We start from the raw sequence: 6533 nt of genomic DNA on the forward strand, positions 1-6533 counted from the left end.
GGGGGGTGGTGCGGCTGTGCACCTCTGGCTCCTCTGGCTCGCCACACCTCCATCCTGCATCTCACCCCGGCTCAGGCTCACTTCTACTTAATGATTCTCATCTCCCAGAAAGTCCCTCCCCAGAATCCACAATGGGGGACATTACGAACTCCTCATGTCTGGTGATAACTTTTTATGAGGTTTTTATTCTTTTACAATATATTAAAGCCATATTTTTGCCAGGTTTTTACTTCGGTTTATTTCTTGTCCTTGAATCACTCTCCTCCTTCTCCCCTGCCCCTCCCCACCAGGTCTCCCCCCTCCTGTCTTACCTGAGCAGGCTTTGCACAGGAGATGTTTAATTCTCTTTTAATCCCAATTCCCTGAGGTACATGAAAGCAGCTTTACGAGCCCATAAATCCAAGAAGATAAAGTGCATTTTTATTAGTTATGTTGGCATCAAAGGGGGAAAAATGGAATCTAATGTAAAATAGTCAATAATGAATTTGCTTAATAGCCCTCCTCGTCACCTTAGCTGGCCGAGGGTAGTGGCCTCCGGGTAGGACGTGGGGACGCGGCCTTTCTCAGGAGATGAGTCCGGGCACCGCCCTGGAAGGCGGTGGCTGTTGTTTTTCCTTCTGGCAGAAATATATTTCTTCCAAACGGAGTCAGGAGGCTTGAAGGCAGACTGTGGAGGGGAGAGGGGAAGGGGACGAGAGGGCCGGCCAGCAGTGGAAGCCCACCTGCGGCCCTGGGGCTGCCAGGGGGCCTGTCCGGGGGTCTCAGCCCTGGTGAACATTCTGGCCACCGAGAGCTGCTTTGGTGACAGAGAGATTGAGGTGGAGTCGGGCATAGGATGCCACTAAGGAGGAAGGCGTGCCACCCCGAGAGGTGGACCCCGCGGCTGGCCCATCCCTGTCACATGGGCCTCATCCTTTCCCGAGTGTGGAGCTGGCCACCAGCAAGGGCATAAGAGCAGCCTTGATGGCGTCCATGCTGCCCCAAGGTCAAGGTCTGCCCGGCCTCTGTCCGGAGAAGGCGCGAGTGTTCGAGCTCAGTTCCTGCAGGCCGCTGGGCAGCTGCGGGGCTCTCCACAGTCCCCCGCATGCCCAGGCCTAGCCCTCCTGCCCTGGTCCAGTCTCTGCAGCTTCCAGCTCAGGGTGTGCCTTCTTCCCATTGCGCCCCATCTCTGTCCTTCCTCCCCTTCCTGTTTCCTCTCCCTCTCCTGCAGCTCTTCAATCTGCTCAGGGGAAGCCTTTTGGCCTGGCTGCGAACATGGGGGGGGACTCTGACCCTAAACCTGCAGGCTGGGGCCTCTCAAGTAGTTTCTTGAGAACTCTGAGGCCTTTGCTTGTAATTTTTAGAACCTCTGGGGGTTCAAAAGGAGAGTTCTTTTCTCCCCCCTTCGGAAAAAGGGAGGGGGCGTTCACTAGGGTTGGATTGATGCCATGTGGCCACTAGATGGCGATAGTCAGACATGCAAAAGCCAGCAGCCCGCAATCCTGGGGCCTCCCTCCTTCCCAGGATTTCTCGCTAGGGAAGGGGGCTTGGGGGCGGGGCACGGAGAGGAGAGGCAGGGAAAGCTCATGCCAGGAGAGCCTGCGGTAGGCATTTGTCTGGGCAGGTGGGCGGGTCACCGCAGCCTCAAGGCAGAACTTAGGAGCCAGCTACCTGCCTGCAGAGGGCTGGGCTGCCCTGGGGGGGATCCTCCACGGTGGCCCGGCCTCTCTGCCCAGCTCCTGGCCAGACAAGGTGTGCCCAGTTCCAGGCATTGCCACACTCAGGTGCAACCTTCAGGATTCTTGTATTTTAAATGGAGACAATGGTGTCCCATTCTCAAGGAGTCTCTGCGGAGAGGTTGTTGCTTCATTTTATTTCAGGGCTGTCATAAGTCACTGGGGGCAGGGCACAGTGCTGGGACCTGCATCAGGTTGTAGCTTAAACTCTGAATCACAAATCCAGCCCATCTGCAGGGAAGAGTCAGAACCAGCCCGTGGGCCGGGCCACCCACAAGTACGGGCAGGGATAATTGTAGGTGTTCAGCAAATACTTGCCAAGCTGGATTTAATTGAGTAGGTTCTGCCCTTCAAGACCTCATAGTCAGGAGGAAGAGGGAGAGAGGACGGCAATTAGAGAATCATTTAGTACAAGGCCGTGACTCACTATCAGTGGGGCTGGACTTCAGGAAAAATGAAGTTTCCCATGAGGCCAGTGGAACTGAACCACGTCGGAGGGTTCAGATAAGTCAGAGTTGGCCGGAGAAGTCAGGACGGGCCGGCACTGCCCGGACACTTGACCTGCAGGGATGAGGCAGCCATGCTGCCGTTGGCACGAGTAGGTGGCCCCGGTTGGGGTTGGGAACTTATAACTCAGGCTGAGGCGTTGGCTCCTGATACCCAAGCAGTTAGCTGTGACTCCCTGGCTGAAGCCAGGGGTGCTGGGGTGCTCTTCTGTGAAGTGCATGCAGGATCAGCACAGCGCTGAGCCTCCAGAAGGGTTTAATAAAGCTTGAGTCGAGCAGATGTGCTCAGGAGCCCCAAGGACACCCTGTCCGGCGACAGCCCCCTCAGGGGAGGTCAGCTAGCCGGATTGGCATGCGAGGGGAGCTGAACCAGCCAGGGCGGCCGCGGGCTGGCTGAGTGCCCCCCGCACTGCACACTGGTTTCCAGGGCTGCGTTGTCCAGGGCCTCAGCCAAGCGCCTGCAAGGTGATCACAAGCTGGAAAGCCCAGGCCGTGTCCGCCCGCTGCCGCTGCCCATTTCATTGACCTGCGTATGTGACGGTGCCTGAGAAACACCTGCGCCATCCTCCCCCGGCCCGGCCCACTCTGGGGGGCTCTGCAGCCCGGGGACATGTCAGTGTGCAAACCGCTGTCAGGGTGCTCCTGCCTGGGTGCAGGTGTTGCCCAGGAGTGGAGGGAGCTTGTGGGGTCGGCACTGGCCAAAAGTTGGTGTGGGCGACGTGCCCAGAGTCTTCTTGGCTTTCTGCTGGGGCGGGAGCGGGGCAGGAGCTGGGCTGGCCGAGCACACACGTCGCTCCCCCTCGGGGTGCCTTCCGTTCTCTCACTCCCCATTAGGAGCAGTGTCCTCTCTTACCAGTCACCCGGCAACGCCACTCCTCAGCTGGTGCCACGACAGCAGCCCCCGACTGTCCCGTAGCCTGTCCCGCTCCAGGGTGTCATTGCACACGGCACAGAACCACGGAGACCTTGTCCGTCACGTGAGAGAGCACGGGCTGTACGTCTGCGTATCTGACACCCAGTAGCAGCAAGTGCTGGGGACTCGCCCTTCACGTGAGACAGGACACTGGGGCCTCTCGATAGCAGAGAGGCGGTTTTCCAGAAGCGGAGACCCTGCGAAGCTGGTCACATCAGTGTCCCTCGCAAATAATAATAAACTCAACAACAGCGACCACAGCAAAATAACAAAGGCTACTTTGCTGAGTGGCTGAAGTGAGTTTGTGAGGAAATGGAATGCAGGGAGGGGCTGTCTGTGACCGGGGCTCCCCGGGCTGGGAAGCCTGTCAGGGAGGGCCTCCTGGCTTCGAGTCTGATGAGCGGAGGGTGGGGTGGGAAGAGAGAAAAAGACCCAGGCATGCTGCTCGCTCCAGCGTAAGAAACACAAGGCGAAGGCCGCAGCTGGTCAGGGGGACTTTGACAAGCTCATGGGGAATGGAACTGAACTGCATGTTTATTTGGGTGCAAAACAATTTTGGAAATCATAATACATGTTTCCGCGCCCTTTGAAGAACCCTCGCGTGGAGAACCGGAGGTGGTGGTCAGAATGGTTTCTGGAGTCCCTTGACAAATGAACAGCTCTGGTTCCCTGCCACCTCCCGTGGACGACACTGAGCTTCAGTCCCGGTGCACGGTGCCCGTCCCCGGGGCCTATCCTTGGGGAACTTCCTGAGCCAGTCCTTCCCTGGCACAGATGGCTCTGGACAGGCCTGGTCCCTTCTCAGCGAATCCTGCAATGACAAGAGCCTCTTCGTCTTCGCCAAAATCGTGTTGAAGAGAATATAAAATAATGGACAAAGGAGGCTTTTGCACACACTAAGTACTATGTACAGATTATTATTACTTATAATAATTGGGTGCAGGAAATCCTAAAAGATTCAGGGACTCACAGAGGCAACTTTATGTGTGACATTTACTTCCAGCGACCCCAGCCAAGTTACACAATATCGGCCGAAAGGTGGTGTCACCCATTCCCTGTAATCCATCAGGTGGAGAGTGAACCTTTCCCAGACAGATGAGTTAGAGAACGTGTCTCTCCAGATCAGGGATCTTTAGCTATCGGCTTCCCTGATCTTGTCTTCCTTCAACTGGGAGAGGAAGGGGGAGGCTACTTGGAGTTGAGACATTATAGTTCAAGGTCCGTTCAAAATAATGATTAAGTAACCCTGGGAGTGAGAGAGGGTGGAGTCAGACTCAATACAATTCCTATTACGCATGATTTGTCAGAAAACAACTTGCGGAATGGGGCCGTTTCTTCGGACGTGTGCTGGAAATGGTCCTCTCAGCACAGGCTCGACTCCCCACGTGCTGGAATCCGACAGTGGGCAGAACACAAGTCTTGCCCTTCAGGGGAAGACAGACGATGCACGCGCAGAGAACTCAGGGTCAGCTGAGACTAGCTGGTGCCCACACTGCCTGCCACGCTCTTTCTGTGTCAGTAGGTGTCACCTCACGGGGGCCCCGTCGGGCTAGGTGCCATTGCTCTGACCCCCATTTTACAGATGGAGAAATTGATGTGTAGAGTCTATGGCCCAGGCCAGAGGGCCTGCTCGTAGCCGTGAATCCAGAATGTCCCTTAGTAGTGCTCAGGGCTAGGAAGGACACGGGTCAGGAAACAGAATACAGAGAGGAGGTGGCCGATGAGGCAGGAGGAGGGATGTCGTCTAGGCAGGATCTGGAGGAAGCCAGGCAGCGGGGGTCAGGGAGAGATGGGCTCTAGGCAGGGGGACAAGGTCCAGAGCTGGAGAAGTGGGGCTTTGGGGAACAGCAAGAAGCCTAGTTTGAATCGACGGGATTAGCCGGGAGAAAATGACAGAAGACACACAGGACGGATGCTGGCGGCTAGATCTTGCCGGGCCTTGGTGTCCATTAAAGGGCTTCTTTCTTTCTTTTTTAACATTAAATTTGCCATAGGCCACATGCATTTGTTGGAGGCAGAAAGATAAGGAAAGAGGGAAAGCAAGAAAGCGCCCCGACACACTCCCACACACAGGGTACAGTCACACTGCAATCCCTTCTCCTCCATCTCTCCCTCCTCTTGGATGTTCGGACATGCACATGTGCCCAGCATGCCCCTCCAACTGCGAGGTCTGGGACTTGCACTGCGCCACTGGCCACGTGGGATGCAGCTGCTTTAACTACCATGCCAAGGGCTGACCCTGAGGGCTGCGGTTTTGTCTGAAGAATCCTGGGGAGCCATTGCAGGTGTTAGAGCCAGGGTGATAACGAGCTTAAGTTCCATTTGAAAAGCAGTGGGCCCTTGTGGGTGCTCAGCAGTGGCAGGACTGAGCGGTGGCTGGGGCAGAAGCAGGAGGACCAGAATGGAGACTATTGTGAAGTCCCAGCCAGAGATAATCTAGGACGAGCTCACAGACGGTGTAGCTGCTGGGGTTGGGAGGATGAGGTGTGAGGTGTGACAGAAAGAGGAACAGAGAGGACACCGAGTCTGTGGCCTATGGTGATGGTGGTAGCGATGAGGAAGGGTGGAGGGAGCAGGTTTGTTAGGGGAGGGCAGGGCGGGGTGGCCATGAGAGGGCTGGTTTGGACATACAGATGGAGAGGCTGAGAAAGAAGTCAGATGCTCAAGCTTGGAGTTCAGGGGAGAAGCTGGAATATTAGCCACAGGTGGATGGCTACATGAGGACGGATGGCAGAGAACAGGATGTTAGAAGACTCAGCTCTAAGGCTGCAATAACTAGACCTTAAAAAGGGAGAAGGAACCACCGAGGGAGACCCACAGAAGGGCCGGTGAAGCAGGAGGAAGACCAGGGGAGGTGGGATTCCAGACCCCACGGTATCCAACTGTAGCAGGAGGGAGTGGGTCCAACCAGGACGGTGACACTGGACTTGACGGATGAGGCTTTTCTAGAGGGTAATGGGGACACGGCGTGTTTGGAAAGCTGGCATTTGCTTGGTAAGACTGCGGTGAGAGCCGCCCATTCTCCAAGGCCGGCAGAGCAGGACTCTGTGACTCTGTCGGTGGCGGTGGGAGGGGGTGTCACCTCTTGATGGCTGTGGGTCAGCTGCAGTTCTGCTCCTTGCAGCTTCTCATCTTAAAGCCTGGGCTGGAGGAGGAGCTCCAGGCTGGGGCTGCAGTGGCGGTGGCCGAGGCGAAGCGCAAGATCGCTGGTGGAACACTGACATGCCACTCCAGCCTCTGCTCAAGACTGGCCCGCGCTGTGTCGCATCCGATTATTCTTGTTGTTTTTTTTAACTTTATTGATTTTATTAATTGGACTATTGCTTAAACAAATACAAAAAATTCAATCTGTTCGCTCTGATTCTGATGGATAATGCTGCACGGGGCCAGGCCTGCGGC

The sequence above is a fragment of the Tupaia chinensis genome, unplaced genomic scaffold (genome assembly GCF_000334495.1).
Source record: "Tupaia chinensis unplaced genomic scaffold, TupChi_1.0 Scaffold000494_1, whole genome shotgun sequence".
NCBI classification, from domain to species: Eukaryota; Metazoa; Chordata; class Mammalia; order Scandentia; family Tupaiidae; genus Tupaia; species Tupaia belangeri.